Source organism: Protopterus annectens, chromosome 1.part1 (assembly GCF_019279795.1).
Source record: "Protopterus annectens isolate FY-2018-M chromosome 1.part1, PAN1.0, whole genome shotgun sequence".
Classification (NCBI taxonomy): domain Eukaryota; kingdom Metazoa; phylum Chordata; order Ceratodontiformes; family Protopteridae; genus Protopterus; species Protopterus annectens.
This window is the reverse complement of record NC_056726.1, coordinates 840,208,365-840,236,140: the sequence shown is the minus strand read 5'-3', so window position 1 is coordinate 840,236,140 and position 27,776 is coordinate 840,208,365. Positions and strand designations below refer to the sequence as shown.

Below are 27,776 nucleotides of genomic sequence, written 5' to 3'. Positions count from 1 at the left end.
GATCGGAGCACAAGTTAATTTTAGCAGAATCATTGACATTTAGGGGACTGGCATAATGGTTAATGTGTTTACCTCACAGACAAGGGAAATTAGCTAGGCTTAAACTGCAACTTCCCAAGAGAAGTTAGCCTAGTACTTGCCTGTGAACCTATATTAAAAATAAAGTCAAGAAAAAAAAAATTATCACTGGCCTCTATTTTAACTAAGTGTTGATGCAGGGTTCCAAATTTGTAAATGTGGAATTCTGACACAATACCAACGTTCACCTCTCCATTCATGCCTTAATGCCTGTTGCTTCCCACATCCTTCCTACCCAGACTCGCACTTCTAAAGTGCCTTTGTTTCTTACCCCATCCTTTCCTTTTCCACCACTCCTACAACTATGGCACATCTATGTCCCATTCTCACATCAATAACTTCCATCCTCCCTTTCTGCACCAATCAGTTCAGTTCTCCAATTTCCATTCCAGGATTCCATGTTTTAAGTCACTCCCTGCTACTTGTATGTGTCCTTCTTTCAACTCCCTGAAGACATATCCAACTTATCTACAACCCTCCCTTATTACCATCTTAATGTAAAGATACAAACCACTGAGCTGTGCATTTACAACCTTGATCTAAAACACTGTCCAGTCTATACCAAGACAAATATTCTCCCTAGCACACACCGGGTCTCTCTTACAAGTCTTCCTCATCTTTCTACCAGTCACAATACTCTCCAGTCCTCCTCTTCCACAGTGTGATGGCTGCTAGGAAAGGCAATGCTTCTGAGAATGCTACTTCCAACCCAAAATTTTGGCATACTTCAGCCATTTCTCTGTCTTTGCTCGATAATACCTAAACTCTCTCCTCCAAAAGGCCAGTGATGCCTAAATGCACCACAGGTGTTCATTCTTTCCCTTTGATGACTACCTTTGTTACCTCCCACCACGTCTTACTAAGTATCAAAATTAGTTTCACTGTAGCACAGTCTCTCCTGTCATCCACGTCAAGACCTTCAATCCTTGGCAAGAGTGTTCAGTCACCAAAACCATGTATGCATTTCTCTCATCAGCTACCCAGTTCCACTACCCCCAGCCTTTCTCAATTTCATACACATTCTCCTGCAGTCTTCCTACAAGCCCTTTACACTGTTCCATCCTCTTCACCCTCTGTCACTCCCATATGTATGCACTCTGTCCCTGCCCACCCCACTCAGCTCCCCTGACTGCTCTGAGTGGTGCCTGTCCCTGCACACTCACTTCTGGTTTAGTCATCATCAGCTGTCACTGCTGTCTGACTTGCACAATACATTGGCTCTCTCTTTGACCTTTCTGTAGAGGCTTCACGGCCCTACCTTACTCTTTGCAAACCATATACCAGTACTTCTCTGAAAAGTTCTACCCATGTCATCTAGTCCTCTGCTTAATTGTCCAAATTTCCCCCAATCCATCTTGCCTACTACTGTCTTTGCGCTGCCTCCTTTTTCTCACTTTACTACCCAGCCCCAATTTAGCCCCTATTTTTGAACCTATTTTTTTTTTTTTTTTTTTTTTTTTTTTTCTTTTTTTTTTTTTTTTTTTTTTTTTTTTTTTTTTTTTTTTTTTTTTTTTTTTTTTTTTTTTTTTTTTTTTTTTTTTTTTTTTTTTTTTTTATTTTATTTTTTTTCTAAAAAAAAAAAAAAAAAAAAAAAAAAAACAAAAAAAAAAAAAAAAAAAAAAAAAAAAAAAAAAAACAAAAAAAAAAAAACAAAAAAAAAAAAAAAAAAATAAAAAAAAAACAAAAAAAAAAAAAAAAAAAAAAAAACAAAAAAAAAAAAAAAAAACCTTTTTTTAAAAAAAGGAAAAAAAAAACAAAAAACTTTTTTTAATTTTTTAATTGGCCCCAAAAGGGTTTGGACCTTTTTTAAAAATTTACCTTTAAAAAAAATTTAGGGCTTTTACTTTTTTAACCTCCCCCCCAAAAAATAAAAAAAAAATTTTTTTTTTTTTTTTTTTTCTTTTCAGGTTTAGCCTGGTAAGAAATTTTGCATTAATCTGTATTAAAATCCATGTTACTTTCAGAATTTCTAAAGTGCTCAGTGCTGCACCACAATTTAATTGAAGTTAATTTGTCCACAGCAGGATTACCAAGCAGTGCATTACAGCAAACTCAGGACATTAGACATGCATATTCTGTGTCCATTTACCAACTACAGTATGGTTCCCAGTGATTATGTGCAAATTATAACAGATATGGGGTCTTCTCATTTTTGCTGTTTTTGTAAATTCCTTAATTGTTTGTATGTAAACACTGCATGTGCATATAAAGCAACAAGAATGCATGATCATGCTATCGCAAGGAAAACCAAGACTCACTCTTCCAAGAAAAGGAAACCAGTCTGGCGGACCCTGCCATAAACAAACTATACAGTAGGAGGAAACTAGTACAGAAAAAAAAAAGAGAATAAAATCCCAAGATGGGAAGACATCCCTGATCAGTATCAGCAAGAAACCCAGATCCCTCAAAATCATCCAAGGCTAGCTTCGAAAGAAAAATTGCCAATGACTCGAAGATCATCACAAAGCATTCTTTGGCTACATCAAGAATCTAAGTGGCACCTCACAGATCTGCTCTGAGTTACACTGACACAGGTTAAAACAGCCCTTTCCAAAGCCAAAAACACAGCATCAGTGGGACCGGATGGTGTCCCAGGTTGCGTCTTGCACAAGCTCCAAAATTAACTAACCCCTCACCTAAACACTGTTCAATCTCAGACTCTCCACAGGCTACGCACCTCATCTAAACACACTGTTCAATCTCAGCCTCTCAACAGGCTACGTACCCATAGAGTGGTGCACAGCAATGGTTATCCTGCCCCACAAAGGTGGAGCCACAACAGACCCCAGGAACCCTATAAGCCTGACGAGCCTGTTCTGCAAGGCTGTGGAGCGCATCATCATGAAACTTATTAACAGAGACATTGGGAACCTCCAGACACTGGACCCTACCCAATTCGGCTTTGTTAAGGGTAGATCATGCCTCCTAAACCTAGTAGACTTCTTTGAGACAGTTACCAAGGCTATAGACAAGGGAAAGGTGGTCCACAGCCTACCTAGGCCTCACCAAGGTCTTCAACACCATTCCCCATTCTGGTATTATAGACAAGCTCACCAGCCTGAACATAAACCCGTACATCACAAGATGGGTTGCCAACTGGCTCACGGATAGAACCCACACGGTAAGAGTGGCGTTCCCCAGGGCTCAGTCTTGGGACACCTCGGTGTATACTTCTCAGAGGTATTGGCCAGCACAGGAGGACTATGGCTGACCAAGTTCGCAGACAACTGCAGTTTGGCGGCCGTAATGGACTCTCCGTCTGACAGACATCCTCCAAATGAGTCTCACTGAGACAGATACCTGGTGTCAAAATCATGGCCTCAAGCTAAATGTCAAAAAGTGCATAGTAATCCCCTTTGGAAAAAAATAAAGTACCCACGAAGTACCACATAGGTGGTAGTCCCCTAAATACGGAAGATGTCATAAGGGATCTGGGGACCGAAGTGGATAGTAATCTCTCCTTTGATAATCACATTGCCAAAGTGGTTACAAAATCCTTCTATGTGGCCCACCTATTCACAACAGTGTTCTCATCTAGTACTACAGAGGTTATTGTGCCCCTCACCTCATTACTCAGACCCATTATAGAGTATAATGCCCCATTTGGGATGTACCATACAAGACACCGGCAACAGCTGGAAACACCACAGAAGTACCTCACCAAGAAGATTACTGGCCTCAAACAGATGCCGTATGCAGCTGGACTGAAGAAACTCCAGCTGTACTCAGTTGCATGCCGCTTACTCAGAGGTGATCTCTGCCTGACATACAAGGCCATGTCCAACCCAGAATTGATGGACATGCTTCACCTAAAGAAAACCAACTCCCCTCGAGCCATACGCTCTAGGGATCTAAATCTCACCACAACAATAAATAGGGTATGCTGGAGTGATAGATTCCTGTCCCAGAGACTTCCCAGGCTTTGGAATAAGATTCCTATCTACATTATGCAGAGCCCCTCACTAACACTCTTCAAGAGAAACCTTGACGAGTGGATGGGAAGCACAAAATTTGCCCCGGGGACCACTTCAGTGGCTCTGCTGGACAGAGGCACAGGGAATTAATCTAGGGGGTGGCGAAAGCCAACACATTCTGGCTAGGCTTATAAATGCCTTCAGGCGGATAGCCTAGTACCCACCTATGGACACACAGACACTTTGTTTATATGTATGTATATACAATATTATATATATATATATATATATATATATATATATATATATATATATATATATATATGCACAATATTTATATATATATATATATATATATATATATATATATATATATAATATGGTATGTGTGTGTGTGTGTGTATGTATATATATATATATATATATATATATATATATATATATATACATACATATATATATATATATATATATATATATATATATATATATCTTTATATATATATATACAGTGTACACACCCTATTACAATGCCAGGCTTTTTGGTGAACTACATACTGAAACCACAATCAGTAATTGCAAGAGCTTTTGCACCTGTAATGTGACCTATAACACATAACATTCCTTTGAAAACCAAACAAATTTGTTGGGGAAGAAGTTATAAAAATGATAAAACTGAGAATATGCCTGTTGCACAAGTGTACACACCCATAAACTAATACTTTGCTGAAGTAGCTTTTGATTTAATTACAACAATTAGTCTTCTTGGGTAGAAACCTGCTTATTCCCAAATGCAATTCTGCTGTAGGATTTTCATGACATTTAGTCAAGGACTGCTACTGAAAAATACATGGTTCACAGACAGCTGACACGCAGGTCATTCTTGTAAGTTCTCACTCTGGGGAAGGGTAGCATTTTCAAAAGCACTGCATATAGCATAGAACACAGTGAAGACAGTCATCCAAAAAAGTGGAGAAATGTGTCACAACTGTAATGTTGTAAATAAATTGCTGTCCCTCCAAAATTGATGGAAAAGAGAACCAGTCCGGAAGGTTTCCAACATGCACAGCAACAATGGAGCTGCAGGAAGTTCATGCAACTACTGGTTGTGCACTACATGTGACTGGACTATAACATAGGGTTGCATGATGGAAGCATTTTTCTTACACAGAAAAACACCCAGGCACTGCAAAAATTTGAAAAACACAGACAGTCTCCCAAAAGCCTGTGTGACCGTATTATCGTTTGATGATACCAAGCTGGAACTGTTAGGTCACAGTTCAAAAAGGTATGATGAGTGCAAAAACAATATGCATCGCCAGAACATCATCCCCACGGTGAAGCATTGTGGGCGGGAGTATCATTCGTTTGGTTTGCTTTTCTTCAGCTAGAACTGGGACTGTAGTCTAGTTGGAGGGAATAATGAAGTCCAGTAACTTTGGGCACAAAACCTTCAGGCGTCAAGCAAGCTAGCTGATGAATGGGAATTTCACCAAGACAATGACCTCAAGCATACATACAAAACAATAGAATGGGTTTCCCCTAGAAGATAAATTCAGTTTAGGAACGGACCAGCCACAGCCCAGACCTAAATCCAGTAGAACTGGGGTGACCTGACGAGGGCTGTGCACAAGAGATGCCCTCGCAATCTGACAGATCTGAAGCACTTTTTCTAGGAAGACTGGGCTACTACTGTCAAGTCAGTGTATGGCATGCTGATAGACTCCTAACCATGCAGACTGAATGTGATTAGATCAAAAGGTGCCTCAACACAATACAACTTTAAGGGTGTCCACACACATGCAACCAACTAACAGTTTTTTACATTTTTTTCTCTCCACTAACAGATCGACTGCTTTTGCAGTTGAAGTGTTCAGGATACAGGTGGGTACAGTTTTGACATCATTTAGTGTTGTGTCATTCATTTTTATCACGACCAATCTAACATTTTAACAGGGGTGTGTACACACAGGCACACATTTAAAATATTGCAGTTACCAACGTTAGAAGTTTGACAGACTGACACACGCACGCACACACACACACACACACACACACACACACACACACATACACACACACCTTGCATACACACACGCACATACACACCCCTTGCTTCCATACACACACACACACACACACACACACACACACACACACCCCTTGCTTGCATACACACACACACCCATTGCTTGCATACACACACACACTCCCACCTTGCTTGCACACACACACACACACACACACACACACACACACACACACCCTTTGCTTGCATACACACACACCCATGCTTGCATACACACACACACACACTTGCTTGCATACACACACACACATACACACCTTGCTTGCATACACACACACACACACACACACACACACACTCCCCCATTGCTTGCATACACACACACACTCTCCCACCTTGCTTGCTTATACACACACACACACACACACACACACACACACACACACACACACACACACACACACACACACACACACACACACACACACACACACACACACCTTGCTTGCATACACACACACATATACACACCTTGTTTGTAGTCACACACACATGTATGCACCTTGCTTGCATGCACACACACACACCTCCTTGCTTGCATAAACACACACACACAACCCCCTTGCATATGCATACACACATACACAAAAATACTTGCTTGGATACACACACACACACACACACACACACACACACACACACACACACACACACACCTTGCTTGCATACACACACACACCCTTGCTTGCATACACACACACACACACACACCTTGCTTGCATACACACACACACACACACACACACACACCTTGCTTGTATACACACACACACACCTTGCTTGTATACACACACACACACACACACACACACACACACCTTGCTTGTATATATACACACACACACACAAACCTCACATGCTTGCATACACACACACACATCATCTGCTTGCATACACACACACACACAAACCTCCCATGCTTGCATACACACACACACACACACACACACACACACACACACACAAATCCCCTTGCCTGCATTCATACACACTGACAAGACCTACAGCATTCGCTCGTGCTGGCAAAAAGAAATTCGTGAAAACAGCTGCATGGCACAAATTCGGGATGTAGACATACTTCCTTGTACCATTCACACACACACTCATCTGTACCTCAGGACTCACTCAACACTCACTCAGACTTGCAGTCGCACAGTCTGAAGACAGCAGAGTGTAATAAGCAGCCCAAAAAAAAAAAATAGAGGAAAAAATAAAAACTCTCAGCAGCATGGGACTTGGGGAAACAACAGATTCAGATAATGGCCTGCTGAAACGAAAATGAAAAAAGGAAATAAAAATCACCCGAAACGTAAACACCAGACTCACAAACACATACATTCATTCGCAGTTACTCGAAGCATTCACACACACATGCACACTTTGCAGTTAAAGTAAATACTTACCCACACTTCTTCACACCTACTAACAAAAAAAGCAGGGAAAAATTACATCACCCATGATACTGTGTGAAGGCAGCATGAGAGAGACTAATCTTCTTTCGGCTTTTCCTGGTTAGTGGTCGCCACAGCAGATCACCTGTCCGCTCATGATTGGCAGTGGAGTTTTACAGTGTCGAGTTGCCAGCCCGGCGCCCAACCTTCCACAGAAGGCACACACTCACACCTAGGGCCAATTTAGTGTGTCCAATCCAAATACAGCATGTCTTTGGGATGTGGGAGGAAACTGGAGCACCTGGAGGAAACCCATGCGACCAGAGGGAGGACATGCAGACTCCACACAGAAGGCACCTCAGCCAAGAATCAAACCGGAGAACCTCTTGCTGTGAGGCGACAATGCTAACCGCTGCACCACCGTGGCCGCTCAAACTGCAAGATGCTGCTTCACAATCTTAATTAACATCTTCATAAATCATGTTCCAGACCAGAGCTGCACAAATTTAGAGTCATGGTTTAGGGGTTAGCATGCTGAAGATCGGAGCACAAGTTAATTTTAGCAGAATCATTGACATTTAGGGGACTGGCATAATGGTTAAGGTGTTTACCTCACAGACAAGGGAAATTAGCTAGGCTTAAACTGCAACTTCCCCCAAGAGAAGTTAGCCTAGTACTTGCCTGTGAACCTATATTAAAAATAAAGTCAAGAAAAAAAAAATTATCACTGGCCTCTATTTTAACTAAGTGTTGATGCAGGGTTCCAAATTTGTAAATGTGGAATTCTGACACAATACCAACGTTCACCTCTCCATTCATGCCTTAATGCCTGTTGCTTCCCACATCCTTCCTACCCAGACTCGCACTTCTAAAGTGCCTTTGTTTCTTACCCCATCCTTTCCTTTTCCACCACTCCTATAACTATGGCACATCTATGTCCCATTCTCACATCAATAACTTCCATCCTCCCTTTCTGCACCAATCAGTTCAGTTCTCCAATTTCCATTCCAGGATTCCATGTTTTAAGTCACTCCCTGCTACTTGTATGTGTCCTTCTTTCAACTCCCTGAAGACATATCCAACTTATCTACAACCCTCCCTTATTACCATCTTAATGTAAAGATACAAACCACTGAGCTGTGCATTTACAACCTTGATCTAAAACACTGTCCAGTCTATACCAAGACAAATATTCTCCTAGCACACACCGGGTCTCTCTTACAAGTCTTCCTCATCTTTCTACCAGTCACAATACTCTCCAGTCCTCCTCTTCCACAGTGTGATGGCTGCTAGGAAAGGCAATGCTTCTGAGAATGCTACTTCCAACCCAAAATTTTGGCATACTTCAGCCATTTCTCTGTCTTTGCTCGATAATACCTAAACTCTCTCCTCCAAAAGGCCAGTGATGCCTAAATGCACCACAGGTGTTCATTCTTTCCCTTTGATGACTACCTTTGTTACCTCCCACCACGTCTTACTAAGTATCAAAATTAGTTTCACTGTAGCACAGTCTCTCCTGTCATCCACGTCAAGACCTTCAATCCTTGGCAAGAGTGTTCAGTCACCAAAACCATGTATGCATTTCTCTCATCAGCTACCCAGTTCCACTACCCCCAGCCTTTCTCAATTTCATACACATTCTCCTGCAGTCTTCCTACAAGCCCTTTACACTGTTCCATCCTCTTCACCCTCTGTCACTCCCATATGTATGCACTCTGTCCCTGCCCACCCCACTCAGCTCCCCTGACTGCTCTGAGTGGTGCCTGTCCCTGCACACTCACTTCTGGTTTAGTCATCATCAGCTGTCACTGCTGTCTGACTTGCACAATACATTGGCTCTCTCTTTGACCTTTCTGTAGAGGCTTCACCCCCCTACCTTACTCTTTGCAAACCATATACCAGTACTTCTCTGAAAAGTTCTACCCATGTCATCTAGTCCTCTGCTTAATTGTCCAAATTTCCCCCAATCCATCTTGCCTACTACTGTCTTTGCGCTGCCTCCTTTTTCTCACTTTACTACCCAGCCTCATACCCTCTTCCAGCTCCCATATTCTTTCCTGAAGCTTCATCATTCTCCTGCATGTCCCACATCCACTGGTAATTTCAAGCTTCATAAGCTAAACCACTTCTCCACAGCCTGAGTGTATATCCCACTTCCTTCTTATTCTCCCATCCAATATATTCTGCTTATTCCTGGTGCCCCTCATGTGTCCATACTGCATCTACTCAGTGGCATACCGCCTGTTCAGAGGCGATCTGTGCCTGACGTATAAAGCCATGTCCAACCCGGAATTAATGGACATGCTGCACCTCAGAAAATCCAAATGCTATCGAACTACGCGCTCGAGAGACTTGAACCTCAGCACTAAAATAAATTGGACATGCTGGAGGGACAGATTCATAACCCAGAGGCTCCCTTCACTCTGGAATAAAATCCCAGTCCAGGTTAGGCAGAGTCCTTCATTGACTCTCTTCAAGAGGAATCTTGATGAGTGGATGGGAGATCGTAGGTTTACCCCGAGTATCACGTCTGTGTCACTATTAGACAGAGGCACAGTATACTATCCTCGAAAAAGGGCATAGCAAAATAAATTTAAAATGGGTGGCGAAAGCCAAACACATTCTGGCTAGGCTTATAAATGCCCTAGGGCAGATAGCCTAGTATGAACCTATGAACCTATGAATCAACTATATTTTTAATTGCACAGTTTGACCTTTATTTACCTATTTAGGCTTTACTAACTCAAGTGTTCTTCAGGTTAGCTGGTAAGAAATTCCAGTCAAAAGCAGTGGGTACTTCAGAGTTAAAAAAAAAAAAAACAAAAAAACAATCACTTATTTGTATAATTACCAGAGACAATGAGAAAATACACATCAACAGGTCACTTCAGAAGGAAATTTTCAGGTCTTTTCAAGCTTAATTCATTTTACATACTGGCACACAAAAGTTCTTCCGTCTTGAGCATCTCAATAAATGTTTAACTGTCAAAATTTCTACAGAGACTTTAGCAAACCTACAAATATAGGACTCACAACAAGATAAACTTTAAGCAAGACTACTTTTTATACCTATCACCCCAAAAGCAAAAAACAAAGTTAAAACACTATACCTAACCCACTTTAAAATACACATCAGGTTTAACCAAAATACCTTAATTACCTTACACCCACTATACAAATCAGAAAATAAACTTTAGAAATCTTAGTCAATATACAATAAACAGATATGCAACAACAGAATCAGAACCATAAGCCCAAAAATTATCATCCGTAAATCAGTAACTGAAATCTACTCTAATACTGCTTTTTCCCCTTCATATCTATACTCAAAATATCAACATGGCCTCTTCATCCAATCCCTATTTATCAACAAGTTTATTATCCATTTTCTATTAGTGAACCAAAATTCACCAAGTAGGTCAGTGAATTGAAGGTAAACAGGATTTCCTGGACACTTCTGCGTGCACACAAATGCTATACAGTTAAAATAACATCCTGCTATCCAATCTCTGCATTTATTTTCAAGCAAATGTTCCAGTAACTTTCACTTAAAGTGCACCAAAGACAATTGTGTAACAGCATATTTTAGTAAAATTTATACGCAGAAAAGATGGTAGCCGCTAATGATATCCTACATTATTTACGTACTCTGTGATATTCAAAAAACACAAGCGTGACTAAAACCAATTTTGCCTTTGCATATTCTATCTCAGTACCAAAGGTACATGAATGACATGATACCACCAAGAACAAAATCTCCATTTTAACCCTTACAATTTTTATATACTTTGTTGATTCCTCCATCAGCCATGAACAACATGCCCAATTAAGTTACTTCAGTCTCCTCCACTTTCTGACATTTAAAACATTAAAAAGTGAGAGTAGATGCTCATCGCCTTGCATGGTCAGAATACTTTTTTTTCCCCAACCCATCCCTTACTGGCTGGCTGGCAAACTTCTGTACACCTGCCGTACCTACCTAGAATGACCATATCACCAGTTAATTTCCCCCACAAATTGCGTACCAAGTCTGGAGTACTCTGCAGTTGGATGCATAACTATCTCTTCCCCCCGGGAAGGGGGTGCAGCAGCATCAACTACTCACTCACCATTATGTACAGATTTTTAACACATTCTGCAGGCCTGCAGTATGGCACACTCTGCAGACGGGTATAAAACAACCCTTCCCCTGGGATTAATAAAGTCAGTATCCACCCCTCACTCTCAATCCTCCCTAGCCAGTTCCTCTAGCTTCCACTGTGCTTATTAAACTCAGGTCATGTGAACCACAGTCGCAGCTTTAATGGCTTCCCTGGGATAGGAAAGCTTGCATCCAACACTCACGCTCAAACCTGTCCAGCCAATTCCTCTAGCTTCTAGTGTGCCAATCAAACTCAAGTCATCTGGGACTCCATCAGACATTTAATCTATTACAAGGAGTCAGCTTAACCTTCACACTTTGTTCTATATCTGCTGCTCTTCTTCTGCAACACCTCTTCCTCTTGGTCAAACAAGAATACCAGAAGTATTCCGAAGAGTCTCTTTCTCAGAGATTCATCTACAAAAACAGAAATGTTTATCTTTTCTGTGAAGGGATTCTTCTCCAGAAGACCAACATTACTCCTAATCAATCTTTTTTTCCCCACCGTGCTATCGCTGTGCTGCAGAGACCTCTTAGTAACTGGCCTCGCAGAACCTCAATGCTTATTCTTGATTTTCTCATCTTTGGCACATGTTAAAAGAACTTAGTAATGAAATACCTTTCATATAAATATTACATAGGTTTAAAATTTGTTAACTACAAAGCCTGCTATACATTATACCCTGCAACAATTCTGATACTGAAAAAAATAAACACACATATGCAACAATATGCACACATATGCATTACAAAACTTGTAAGAAATTGCAATTTTCAGTTACCTTATACATACAAAATTTACATTTTTCTAGAATATACACACTTTGAACTTGCCATATTTAAAAGGTCATATAACACTCAATTACTTTCTAATTAGGCTGTGTAAAAAGAATACAAGGTTAATATTGCCAAAAGACCCAGGCTACGAATGCAAAGTGTCCACCTGGCTTAATTCATCAACCAAGTTAAAATGCAACGAACAAAGCATATGATCAAAGTACCAATTACAACAGTTCATCTTCTTTTTTTTTCTAGTATCACATCCAGGATTTCCAAACATATTATCAGACTTCTTGGACCCACATAGACTACCTCAAACACTGATGACATTCTTCCAGTCCTCCACCATTTTACTGTTACTTACATCACTAAGGTTTAAAGGTCTATAAAGTGGTTTGCTTTGGCATGGGCTCTGGTTAACCTACTTTCAGACAGAAAACATTCTCAGCAATGTCTCCTACTATGTCCCCACCACAACAATTCCCTTTAAAACAATATTAATACAGTAAAATATTAAAACTTCTAATAGTCAACAACGAAACAAGTTTAAAATACTGTGCATGTCTTACAAACAGCATCTCCAAACTACAAAATGTTAAGATTGTGTTCTTAAATTATAACAATTGCTAAAACACGCACAAATACACTTCTCCAACACAAAACCAATGTAAACAAATAGTTTAATTTGATACAATTTTAAAACACTTGCAAAGTTCACAAGTACGTGAAACAATAACAGAATATCCCGAAAACCGCCAGATCCAAGAAAAAATGCAGTTTAGCTTCAGAAATGTACAATATCAAAAATGATGCTGCTGTTTTCAGAATCATAAAATGTACTTTAGCGTTCCCGAAGTGCAAAGAAGATACCATGATTGCTCAAGCAATAGTAGCATGGTACCAAGCATTAACGATGCCCGTTAAACACGGTTACACCATCAACATCAAAACCCTACCCTTTCACAGTACCTAGTAATACATGTCAGAACCGTGCCAGATGAAGTCTCCAGTTTACCCAGAGCTTCTTCTTTAATAATTCCCTATCTTTCAATGCCAACCCCCACCCCTCCGCATTGTCTACAATAATTGAACTTTAACACAGGATCCCCTATCTGGCCCCAAAAAAAAAAAGATAAAATAAACCGATTGCCTTTGAATTCAGTCATATTTACATATGCCGTTGTTAAACACCCTAAACTACAAAATAAGATACCAATAGAAAACAAACAGCGCTTTCAGATTACACGAACATCTGGTTACCACTGTATATAACCTCCATTCTAATTACCTGTCATTTAGCTGATCCTCTGTTCCGGGTAGTGGATGGACCACAAAATGAATAGACGTCATGATTATAGTTCAAGAAATAAATAAAAACAAAGTGCATAAGATAAGAACTATTTCTTAAAAACACAAAACATAACTAAGTTTAATAACAGGAGCGCTTAGCTTGACTGTACTAATGGGCAGCCAAAACGAAAATGAAACTGGGAAATAAAACTCACCAGAAATGTAAACAGCAGACTCAGTTATGACGAACACATACAGTCACTCAAAGCAGTCACACACACATGCACACTACCCCAATTAAACTAAGCACTTACCGCACATCAGCACACACAGACACTGAAAAAGCAGATAAAAACGGTAGCAGTAGTACATTGACCAGTACACCCAAAAGGAACACAACAACAGTAACACGTTAAAAGCTATTCATTCTACTAAAACCCAGCAGCAGTACAATGAAGCACAATCAACCATTGAAACACGTGGCACCCTCAAAAACATGACCACACTCTAATAAAAGTGTAGATGTGAATAATACATGACTACCTCTAAAGGCAAACATGGGCTACCTGTAGTATTCTTGATTAGGAAGACTTACCTTGGTAAAAAAGTGAAATAATGGCCGAGAAGATGCAGGCAATCCAATGCGTTGATGAAGTCCATCACTAAAATGCAGTCGTCATGACACACTGAGAAAGAAAGGGAGTTCCACATTGCACCTATTCATTTTTATTAGGCTAATGGAGTGGGCTGGACACGACAGCTCTGACATCACTAAATGGGAGGTTCACTGCCCAGTTCTATGGAGCATGCAAATATGGGAGTGCTGACGTCAGTCTGTGGGAGGAAACTGCCCAGTAATTACTGCAGAAGTATAGTAGTCCTGATGTCAGCACTGAAGAGCCAGCTACAGGTTTTTTTTACGGAGCGAAAACTCAGAACGAAAAAGGAAGTAAAATAGTATGGAAAGCCAGGGTGCCTAGGAGGTAAAACAGTAGGATGTTTTTTTTTTTTTAAAGCTGCATTGAGGATTTCATTAGGCAGGATCAAGTAAGAGGGAAATAGAGAAACAAGCAGGTTGAGCAATCTGCTGTAATAACCCGTTGTTCTCCTTTAAATAAGGGTTTATCGTTCGTCCCTGCAAGACGAGCAGACCAGGCCGATTTGCTGAAGGATCTAAGAATGTTAGGTAGATCTTTGACTTTAAAATCTACCTTTAATTCAAGTAATACAAGTATGACTAATATATATATAGGAAACCTAGTTCATACTTGCCTTTACCACATCCAGTGATAATAGACTTTTATTAATACATGTGAAGACCAATTTAGACAATGCTTTCTTACAGGGACTAAATTGGCTTTCTGTAATATGACTCAAGAAGACTATGTAGCACTAAATAAACTAAAAAAAATTACATTCTGTTGAAGTTAGACCTGTGGATAAGGGGGTGGCATTGTAATTTTAGGTAGGGATTTATACTCTGAACAAATGAGATTGTTGTTATATGATGCTAATACTTATCAGAATGTCTCTAAGCTGATTGTAAACGGTATAATGGAAAAAGTTTCTTTTTTAATTTTTGATTTACTCATGACTGGCCTCATAGATGAGAATCTTTTAAAGTATTTTAATGTTGAGCAACCCCTTGTTCCAACTATATATGGTCTACCGAAAATCCACAAGAACTTGGTTCTACCACCCATGTGTCCCATAGTTTCGGGTAGAGGGTGGTGCACGGAACCCTTGTCGATTTTTATAGAGAATACTTTGCATCCCCAATTGGAACAATGTGACAGTGTTTTGAAGGATAATAAAACCTTTTTGGAAAGACTTTATGTTAAAATGTTGGACGTTGGTAGGGATTATATTTTTGTTACGTTAGATATTGAGTCTTTATTTTCTAGAATCCCCAATGACTGGGATGTGGATAGCATTAGGTCATTCCTGGTTGAGAACAATTGCTTTACAGGAGACATGGTCACACTTATTTGCTATCTACTTGATTTTGTGTTGGAAAATAATGTCTGCATTTTTGAAAGTGAATTTTTTCTGCAGAAGGTTGACGTGGCTATGGGCACTGCTTGTGCAAATAGCTACGCCAACCTAGCACTTTTACAATGGGAAAAGACTTATTTATTAACATGTGAGAATACTTATTTTGATTGTATCCATTGTTACATTCGTTTTGTGGACGGTATTTTTTTTGTTATGGCAAGGGACTGTGGAACAACTAGAAAGTTTTATTGAATTTCTACATCAAACGACTAGTTTCCTTAGATTCACACACAAATATTCTGCTGAAAATGTAGATTATTTAGATGTTCAATCGAACAGGTCTGACCTAGCTAACCATACTACTAGCATTTACAGGAAACCTACACGGAAAAATGTTCTTTTACACAAAAGAAGTATGCACCCTAAACATGTCCCTCGTAATGTTTTGAAGGGCCAAGTGTATAGATTGTTACGCTTGCACAACGATGATCAGGCTGCACATAAAGCCCTCAAATTATTGAAATAGGAATTTCTTGAGAGGGGCTATACTGGTCCTGAGATAGACTCATGTATCTCAGAAGCCTGGACACAGAGGGAAGGTAGGTGTAAACCCCACTTTGAGGCTGGTCACTCCAGTAATGATCTAGTTGTATCGCCAGTGACTGACAGAGATATTTTTCAGGTTTCACCACAATATTATAGTGATATCAGCAATTTTTGTGATATCATTAAGGATAATTAGAAACTTTTGAATTGTGTACTAGAACTCAGAGGGAAGATTGGTGATACACCCCATTTCTCTTTTAGGAAACAAGTCCTTGAAGAAGCATCTTTGTTACAGATCTTCTGTTAACAATAGGTTAGAGTCTACTAGGACTGGTACCTTTCCCTGTAGGAATTGTTCAGCTTGCAAATATATTAGTACCCTCCAAACATACACACATCCCAACATAGGTTTTACTGTTAATGTTAGTATTTATGCTGATTGTTAAACAGCTAACATTGTTTACTTTGCCTCCTGCCATTTGTGCCATGTTTTTTTTACATAGGTAAGACTAATAAATCCCTTAAAGAAAGGGTTTTAGATCACCAAAAGGACATTAGGAATAAAAAAGAAAGTAATGCTTTGGCATTACATACTTTAGAAAATGGGATATCACAAGTTTTTAAATTTTTTGTACTCCAGGTTTTAGACTTGGATATGAGGGGCAGTGACTTACCCAGTCGTACAGAAGCAGCAGAACAGAAATGGATACTGCTTCTTAATGCAGAGAGACATCCAGGTCTCAATGGTGTTTTTACTTTAAAACCTTTTTTGAAGGCACACCCTCTGAAACACTAGTATAGTCTTTTTAATTAGAGGCTTGTCTTTTATTGGTTTGATTGTTTCTTTGTAATCTTATTTAATTGCTTTCTATCTGTATTGAGAATGTCTGATGAAGCGGTGTGATAACTGTGAAAGCACTTACTTTGTTTTACCTTGTTCTCTTGTGTATTAAAAATTGGTTTTATTTTAAGCCTTGCAGGCTCTGTACATTTATTTTATTTTCATTTTTTTCAAAGATGCCTTACGACTAAAACCCCCTTTCAAAGATCCCATAGCTCCATGGGATCTCACCATGGTTTTCCAAACTTTAGTACTACCTCCCTTTGAACCAGCAACTACTTGTTATCTTAATTTCCTTTCCTGGAAAACTTTTTTCTAGTAGCCATCACTTCTGCCAGAAGAGTCTCTGAGATCCAGGCATTGTGTGTGAAACTCCCCTATATCATTTTTCCTAAAGACAGGATATAATTAAGAACTTAACCCTTCCTTCTTTCCTAAGGTGGTCTCTGAATCTAATATTAATCAAACCATTCAATTGCCAGTTTTCTTTCCCAATTTTTCCAACAAAGGTAAATATTGCTGACACTTACTGAACATTCACAGGCAATTGTGTTTTTACCTGAGTAGGACTTAAGGGTCCAGGAAATCAAATCAACTGTTCATTTCCTTTTCTGGTCTAATGATAGAACAAGCTGCATCAAAAGTGATCTTTTTGAAATGGCTGAGAGATTGTGTTACCTTTATTTTATGCGCATACCAGACATAAGTTACCTGCACCTGTTAAAGTGCATTCAACCAGATCAGTTGCCGCTTCAGCTGTTTTCCATTCCAAAGCTTCTATGGACAAAATTTGTGCAGCTGCAACTTGGGCTACGCCTCGTACCTTTATCATTCATTACAAAGTGGATATTGTCTCCAGGGGAAGAGCATCCTTTGGCTCTGTGGTTCTCAGGAATATCCTTCCATAAGGCCACCCAGAAACTAAAGTAACTGGGGACTCTGTCCCGTTCGTCAAAAATGAACAAAGATTTACAATATCAGATAAAGAAGTTATGTATTCACCATAACATTCCATCTGTGTTGTCGATCTTCATTCATTATTGACATCCCACCCACCTTATCCCTCCTGTAGATGTCCTGAGGGGTCGATCCGTTGTCCTGGGTTGTCATATGCTGTTTACCTTGGACATTGCTTCTGCTTTTATCTACAGTCTATACTCTTGCTGTTATATGCAAACTTGATCTGAGGTAATTGAAAGGGGGCATTGTGGGTAGAGTCTTAGCTCAAGAGTTTTTTGGCCGGCGGGAGCTGTATAACAGCCGAGCCCCATTCATCAGTAATGAATGAAGATCAACAACAGAAATGGAATGTTATGGTGAGTAAATAACTTTTTTTTTAAATATAGGTAATGTGGTATAATTATTTAAACTGTATTTGTTTTTTGTATTATTTTTAAAGACTGTAAAATTATTATTCTTAAAAGGATTTCCAATACGTTGGAATTTTTCTCCCTGGGCCTCCACTGAAAATGGGCTCCTACCCTTTCCCAGTAATCAAATGTCAATAAATAAATATGGCATCTAAAGCTAGTAAAAAGTCATTATTAAGGTCGCTAACAGTGACTGGAAATGAACTTTTATCAATAATGTTCTGGTTATATTTAAAAGATGACAACAGTGAGCTCATTCGTTAAGAGAAACTTTTGGGCTGGCAGTTGTGGGAGGAATATATTCTGGTTTTGGCAGCAAGATATTTTTATTTTGTCTTTCTTGATTTGACTCTAGAGAGACTGTCATTTTGACATGATGGGAAAAGTTAACTTTTTTTGTGAACTCCTAGGTATTTGTATGTGCGTATAGAATGTGGTTGTTTGAGGGATCTTTAAGTTGTGTAGATGTAGCACTGACTAAACTCTGTGGTGTACCGAATACGATATATTTATTTTATTGGATGTTCGAGGTTGTTGATGTTGGGCCAATTGCTTCGTTGAAGACTTTGTTGCTGTACAGTGGGTCTAGATTTAACAACAAGAACAGCAATAGTAATTAAGCTTGTTAACCAGGATATAGCACTGATCCACATAGATATATTTCAAGCTCAGTCCAGGAGTACCATCAAGTTAAGTTATTTACTGTGAGAATCCAACTCAGGACTGCTGCAGGGTATAGCTGTATCAGCCTTAGTCTTATACTTCTGTGCCAAACTACAGGTGATACCTGCTATTACCTGTGAGCAGGTCATCCTCATGTAGAAACATTTCATAATGAGGAAGATTTAATGGAAGTGAATAAAGAAAAGAGAATGGGGCCAGAAGTAGACATTTGGGAAGCTGGCCCTGATTCTGAATATGTAGTATGATGCTGAACAATTATTTGTATGTTTGATAAGACGTTTTTAGTAATATAATAATTGAAGTTATCAAATGTGTTTGTTCTAGTTTATTGATTAGAAGGGAATGATTAACTAGCTCAAATGCCTGTTGCAGATCTGCAAATATGGTCAGTATTTTTTTATTTTTTCCAGCAAATCTTTATTGAACTTCAGTAATTTAAGTTAGCAAACAAACTAAAAAAGAATATAAAAACTCAGTATACAAATGTGCACTTTTGTACACAATCAAAATCAGTTCAGGTAATTTAAAATTTCTTTAGTACAGTAGTGACTTCCATTTCAATGTTGACTCTTCTCAACTTTTCCATATTTCTGAATGAAAAAATACAGAAGGTTTCACCACGATGGAAAAAGCACCACTTTAGTAATCCAAAACGAAGTTCTTTATTTGATAAAAACGAACACACAGGTTAAGCGCTTTCGCGTAGATGACTCTATGCTTCATCAGAAGTAAATATAATGATGAATCAGAACATTTTTATATAAATTTTGGCGCTAAAATGAAGCAATTAAGTGAAACAATTAACTTAGTAATTAATAATTAATTACCCGTTGAAACAAATACTCATCAATTCAGCTAGTATACTGAATATGAGTTTACAACAAATAAAACAATATAAATTAATAATCAAATATTCATATAAATTGAGATGCAGAAAGCACTTTAAGAATATATATATATTGTTATTGATGTCAGAAATATATAATACTCATGTAATTCATAATAAAATAAACTAAACTTAACTTAATTAATAATACTAGAATTGGCCGAGAACACAACAATCAGATCGGTCTTCTTTTAATGATGAAATTCTAGATATAACATATAAAATGTAAAATTGTGGCATAAACATTTATAAATATAAAAAATATATAAAATATATATAAATGTAAGATAATATGAATATAAATAAAATAAATTTATCCATTTTAATACATTTATAAACATGAGTCAATGCTTTCTACTGTCCAACACAGGTTTTATTGATACATATTGATTAAGTCCTGGTGATAAATGTGCACCCAATCTTAAAATCCATTTTAATTCCATATTGGCTAAATAATTCATAGTATCTCCGCCTCTTAAATTAATGGAGACAACTTGTAAGACCCTAAAACTAAACATATGATCACAGTGTTCTAATATATGCTTGGCTAGGGCATTCAACTCAATGCCCTTCCTTATGTCATAGACGTGGTTATATATTCTATCTCTTAATCTTCTTTTAGTTAAACCCACGTAAAAAGCAGGGCATTCATTACATGTGGCTATATAAATTAAATTTGTGGTATTACAATCAGAATGAAAACTGGGTTTAAAAGTGTATCTCCCTGAAGGATGTAAATATTCCTGTGTGATGGAAATATATTTACACATATTACAACAGCCACATGGATAAGTACCTACTTTGGTACAGCTTGAGTGTAAAGATGTGTTAGTGACATTAGCATCATTACATAGGATCTGTTTCAGATTTTTACTGTTCCTGAAGCTGAATTTGGGAGTGTCTCCCACTAGGGACCTGGTGGAATTGTCCATGATCAAGACATTCCAATTGTTACAAATCACTTTTTTCAAAATTTCCACATCATTTGTATAGTTCATAGTATAGGTTAGTCTGTATGTCAAGGGCTTATCATTATGTTTATTTCGATAAACAAAATTTCCTCTATTTAATACTTTTTTGTCTCTCTCTAATTCATTGAGGCCCAATACTTTGGTTTTAATATCTCTTACTATTTTACGATCATAGCCTCTTTCTGCAAATGGAGCCTCCATCTTACTAGCCTCAGTCAATAAGGTATGTCGCTCTTTACAAATCCTAGTAAGTCTAATGAATTGACTTTTTACTATACCTGGAAACATGTACCTAGGATGCATACTATCATAGCTTAACAGAGCGTTTCTCCATGTGGGTTTCCTGTAAAGAGAAGAAATAATTGTACCATGTTCAGAAAACTGTATTGTTAAATCTAAAAAATTGATGTGGTCATGGGATGCTTCCATGGTAAATTGTAAAAACGTAGTAGTGGTTTCCAGGTAAGTAAGGAAGGTTTTAAACTCTAACTTGGTACCCTCCCAAATAATTAGAATATCGTCCACAAATCTTTTATAAAGTAAGATTTTTTTGAAGTGTGGACTGTTGAAAAGAAAATTATTCTCCCAGTGATAGACAACTAAATTTGCGTGCATGTTGGCACAGGGGCTGCCCATGGCTACCCCCCATTTTTGTAGATAACACCTGTCTTTAAACATAAAGATGTTATTGTATAATACTAGGTCTAGAAGTTGGCCAACCAATATCTGTCTGTCATTACTAAAACTAGCATTGCTCACAAGGACCTCTCTTATGGCTTGTATACCATATTCATTAGGTATGCAAGTAAATAAATTGTTGACATCTAGGGTCACGAAAAGATATTCTGAGGTATTTTTAACTAAACATAGTTTACTAAGTTCTTCTAATAACTGATAGGAATCTTTTAGGATAGTGGGTAGACTATTCACTATGGGTCTTAATAAAAACTCTAAAAAAAGACGAAACAGTAGAAGTAGCCCATCTATCACCTGAGACTATTGGTCTCATTGGTATCGGAGATACATTTTTATGAATTTTAGGTAAACCTTTGATCAAAGGTATGACAGGGAACTCAATTAAGAAATACTCATACATCTCTTTGCTGATCTGCCTACACATTAACAAATCGTACAGATCTTGTTTAACATTGTACATGATTTTTAATGCTTCTTCTTATGTAATAATCTCATAAGTACTGTTATCAGCCAACAATCTCAACATGTTTGTATTATGGTCTAAGGTATTAAGTAATACCACGCCACCACCCATATCTGCAGGTTTCACTGTTACATGACGTAGTTTTTTAAGCCTATTTAATGATTCACATTCAAGTGTTGTTAAATTGAAATAAGTGCTCCTTTTTGATTTAGAAAGAAAGAGATCATAGAAATCTCTTTCGCATAATTTCATAAAACACTCAATGTTAGTAGGAATCATAGGTGTGAAATTACTTTTACATTTGAAACCTTTTGTATTGTTATTTACTTGATTACAGTCCTTATCTTTAAAGAACAACTTTAAAGCTACTGTTCAGCCGAACAGTTTTAGATCTATCAAAGTGTCACTTAAGGTACTGGATTGTGAAGGAATGAAATTCAGTCCTCTGGTCAACAACGTTAAGTCGGACTGCATAAGGGTGTAGTTAGATAGATTGTAGACTAAATTATTCAATTCCTTGTCTTTCTCTTCACTGCATACTTTTCTCCTGAAAATTTCCTTTTTCGTGGTCCCCTGCTGTTTGTACGTCCCCTCGCGTTCAATGCTTGCTTCACTGGGAATGGTAAAAAACGTCCGTTGTCTTGAGTAGATAATTTGGGTCTGGCTCCAAGAGAGATTTCTGATTGAGTCCTTTGAAGGGCTAGCTGATTAGGTGGAGGTGTGTCCATTGTGAGAGTGTTAACACTAGATGGTACAGGCAAACGCTGTTCAGTATGCACCATTTGTTCTGTTGCAGGTAAAATATTAGTATTCTCAGAGTTATTTATACCTACAACCGAAAGTTCAGTTGAAGAGGAAAAACGTTCAGTACTTTCTTTAAAAGAAGACCGATCTGATTGTTGTGTTCTCGGCCAGTTCTAGTATTATTAATTAAGTTAAGTTTAGTTTATTTTATTATGAATTACATGAGTATTATATATTTTTGACATCAATAACAATATATATATTCTTAAAGTGCTTTCTGCATCTCAATTTATATGAATATTTGATTGTTAATTTATATTGTTTTATTTGTTGTAAAATCATATTCAGTATACTAGCTGAGTTGATGAGTATTTGTTTCAACGGGTAATTAATTATTAATTACTAAGTTAATTGTTTCACTTAATTGCTTCATTTTAGCGCCAAAATTTATATAAAAATGTTCTGATTCATCATTATAATTACTTCTGATGAAGCGTAGAGTCATCTACGCGAAAGTGCTTAACCTGTGTGTTCGTTTTTATCAAATAAAGAACTTTGTTTTGGATTACTAAAGTGGTGCTTTTTCCATCGTGGTGAAACCTTCTGTATTTTTTCATTCATTGTTTTTTGGCTGTTTTACAGGAGGTTTCTTTATTTACACGGCAGCAATTTCTTGTTTCTTCTTTTTTCCATATTTCTGTTATGAAGAGTTTAATTTACTCCATTACTTAAAATCTGGTTTAATTGAAGCGACGGTAGCGTTGTTGACTCACAGCAAGAAGTTCTCCTGTTCGATTTTCGGCTGGAGTGCCTTCTGTGTGGAGTCTGCATGTCCTCCCCGCTGTCGAGTGGCCTCCGAAAGACATGCAGGAATGGGCGTGCCTTTGCTGAAGGTTGGGCATCGGGCTGGCAACTCGGCACTATAAAAAATCTACTGCCAATCATTAGCGGACCAGAGTTCCACTGTGGCGACCCCTAACCGGGAAAAGCCAAAATGACAAACTTAAAATCTGGGTTAATGTTTTGACATCTTAATTTCATAAATTTAATTTCTTTCTAGCATACATCAATGGCTAACTCCAGAAAATCTTGAAAAGAAGGCAACACATCTCTTTTCTAAAGTTTTTTTCTTCCCTTGCCGAAAATCCATACACCAGTGGATATTGTGAACTTTTAATGCATCCAGGAATAGTAGTTGTTGTTTTTTCATGTTATATGTACACACACACACACACACACACACACACACATGTATGTGTGTGTATACATATATATATATTTCAAACTGTCGGCCATATGGTTGTCGGCATTTTGAAGAAGACCCATATATATCTATATGTGTGTGTGTGTGTGTGTGTGTGTGTGTGTGTGTGTGTGTGTGTGTGTGTGTGTGTGTGTGTGTGTGTGTGTTTATATATATATATATATATATATATATATATATGGGTCTTGTCTTCTTCAAAATGCCGACAACCATATGGCCGACAGTTTGAAACGCCGACAACCTGAAATAGAAGTGCAAACTACTAAAAACAGTGTTGGGCAGGGGGGCAAGCCCCCCTGCACACCCCCACACCCCCGCTACTTAAATATTCTCACTCCGAGATTGCACTGTAGTACAGAAAATGGGAATCTCCCAATTCCGCACTGTAGCGGGATCTTCGCTATCATTTTTCGGCCTTTCAAATGTTCGATCATATGGTGTCGGCCATATGGGTGTTGAACATTTGAAATTTCACTCAAATGAAGGACTCCCATACTAGTAAGTTGCAAGAAATTGAGCTATTTGACTTACTGAAGTTGAGTCAAAAGCAGTGCTAGGTTAAAGAATACAATTGAATTGAAGGTAAGTCATCGGTTGGTTGTTTACATGTTTTTCAGGAATTTTCTTTAGTAGTGGAAGCTTGGATGTAAATTGAAAATGAGAAGTTTTACTTGGATTTAATATTTTTGAGAATTGGTTGATGGTGGCAGGTTTCTGTTTTGTAGAGAACTTGCCTTTTTGCAAGCATAGATTGTAGTTAGAGGTTTGCACAAAAAAGGCTACTTTGAGAAATTTAGTTGTAGAGAGCTCTCAGTGTGAGCAGCATGTGGGTGCATTATGAATTGCTTGTAGAGAACCGCAGCTAGCTATTCTGGCACTGATTAAAAAAATAATAATAATTTGTAACAATCTTACTGCCACAGCTTATACCACACATGAAGCACTGAAGTGCTTCAGCTCTGCAAATGGTGTATATTTTATCATTTTGGAGCATATCTCCCCGGGCCTCCGCTGAAAACAGGATCTGTGGAACCTAGTCAAACTTTCCCGGGCAACAAATGTTAAATAAATAAATAAATAAATAAATTTGAATGGCAGTACTGCACTATGAAACGATCAGAATCTACCAATCATGTCCTCTGGCACCTTGCGCCCAGGGTGGCTGCCTACTTCGTTCCACCTTAGCAACATCTGGGAATTATCAGTTTGAGGAATAGGGACTATATTAAGTGTATTGTTGTTATTAGCTGTACTACAGTTATTGTTTAGAGGATTATGTAGTAAGAGGAGTATTGGCTTGATAGAGCAATTTGTCATTTGCAGTGAGTGTCAGGGTTTATAGGAAACTGACTTTTAATATTAGGGAATAGTGTTTTTAGTGGATCCAGTAAGGGACTTCAGGTTTTATTATAATGGTCCTGAGTTACCAGTAAAGATTTTGTTTGCATTAAGGTGAAGTGAGTTTGTTGCTTTGACATGAATCTTAGTGTCAATTTTTGAGTCCCTAAAACATGAGATCCTAGTATAGGTACAGTTTGTAGCTTTTTAAACAGTTCGTGCTTATTTATTTATCATTTGTTTACCGGGAAAGTCCGACTGGGGCAGATCCCATTTTCAGTGGAGGCCCAGGGAGAAATGCTAAAGACACATGTCTTTGGAATATGGGAGGAAACCAGAGCACCCAGAGGAAATCCATGTGAATGCAGGGAGGACATGGAGACTATGCACAAAAGGCACCCAGCCGAGAATCAAACCAGAGAACCTCTTGCTGTGAGGTGAAAATGCTAACTGCTGCACCCCCCAGGTTTTTTTTAGGTGAAAACATTGAGGGTATTGGAGATGTCATTCATCTTGTGTAGGATGAATCAAGCTATTAAGTTATTTATCAGGATTTTCTCTCTTGTATGCAAAGAGGAGTGACTGAGAGAATTTTGGGGAGTTTAAGACCATTTTGTAGAGGTAGAACAATTGTCATGTGTGGTGTCTGAGAGAACCAAGACTGATGTAGAGCATTTAGGAGTGTTACTAAAAAATATACACAGGAGGTAGAGGTGTCACTTTGTGAGTGTGATCTTATGTATTGATGTTATCAGCCAGAATAGTGTCTGGTGAGAAAGCAGTATTATTGTTTTTGCTCAAGGGGACCTTCCCAGTTAAGATGTAGATTCCAGTTTAGTGTGAAGTTGTGTTTTGAGATCCGAACATGTGCTGAAAATTCTGCAGCCACATAAATATTTCAACAAAGGCGTTCACATTACAAATTTGTTTTTCCTCCTCAAGTCAACATTATTAGTAGTGGGTGTAAGCTTATGCATGACGTCAGGATGCTTTGCTACTAACATTAGTATTCTACCACATGAGGTTTTGGTATGGTGGTCAGTTCTGAAAAGAGTATTTGTCAAGTAATATTAGTGAGTAATATTTGTAGACTTTTCTACAATGTCTTTGCAGTACAATTGCCATGTCTGTGTAATGGCAGTAATAACTGTGATATGGGTGAAAAGGAAAGTTTCTAGAAGGTCTTTAATTGTATTCATTATTAGTTAAATTTAGGTGAAAAAGGAAGAGTTTTTTGTTTGATTTTGAAGGAAGTATTGATTAGTGATCAGAATAGGTCTAGTTGGGCCTGTTTAATTCACTGTTGATGGAGCAAATTAGTGCAAGTAAGTTGTAGGTTGAGACTGTGACATGAACCAGAGGCTGCTTAAAGCTTTGATAAGAGCTGACTATTTGTTAGAGGGATAAGGGAGGACTAGGACATAGGTTCATACTAGCATTTATAAGCCTAGCCAGAATGTGTTTGGCTTTCGCCACCCATTTTAAATTTATTTTGCTATGCCCTTTTTCGAGGTTAGTATACTGTGCCTCTGTCTAACAGTGACACAGAAGTGATACCCGGGGTAAACCTACGATCTCCCATCCACTCATCAAGATTCCTTTTGAAGAGAGTCAATGAGGGACTCTGCCTAACCTGGACTGGGATTTTATTCCAGAGTGAAGGGAGCCTCTGGGTTATGAATCTGTCCATCCAGCATGTCCTATTTATTTCAGTGCTGAGGTAGCTCGATGGCATTTGGATTTTCTGAGGTGCAGCATGTCCATTAATTCCGGGTTGGACATGGCTTTATACGTCAGGCACAGATCGCCTCTGAACAGGCGGTATGCCACTGAGTAGAGCTGGAGTTTCTTTAACCGGGCAGCATATGACATCTGTTTGAGCCCTTTGATCCTCTTGGTGAGGTACTTTTGGGGTCTTTCCAGTTGCTGCAGGTGTCTGGTAAGGTACATCCCAAAAGGGGCATTGTACTCAATTATGGGCCTGATGAGGAATGAGTAAAGAGGCACGATGACCTCCCTGATCTAGATGTGAATCCCTTCATGATTAGGTGGGCTATATAAAATGTTTTTCTAACCACTTTGGCCACGTGGTTGTCAAATGAGAGATTGCTATCAACTTGGGTCCCCAGGTCCCTAATTACTTCTTCTGTACTTAATGGATTACCACCTATGTGGTAATTTGTGGGCACTTTGTTTTTGCCAAAGGGGATGACTATACACTTTTTGGCATTTAGCTTGAGGCCATGGCTCTGGCACCAGTTGTCTGTTTCTATGAGGCCCTTTTGGAGGATGCTT

The 27,776-nt window shown here is 38.4% G+C and overlaps 2 protein-coding genes across 2 annotated transcripts in view; one reads left to right on the top strand and one right to left on the bottom strand.

Moving 5' to 3' along the window:
• LOC122807709 overlaps positions 1 to 27,776 on the bottom strand; it is a 1,162,287-nt gene that overhangs the window by 370,195 nt on the left and 764,316 nt on the right. The gene's annotated exons all lie outside the window — the stretch shown is intronic.
• Positions 1 to 27,776, top strand: part of TAF1C (TATA-box binding protein associated factor, RNA polymerase I subunit C) — a 1,469,099-nt gene that overhangs the window by 1,336,328 nt on the left and 104,995 nt on the right. The gene's annotated exons all lie outside the window — the stretch shown is intronic.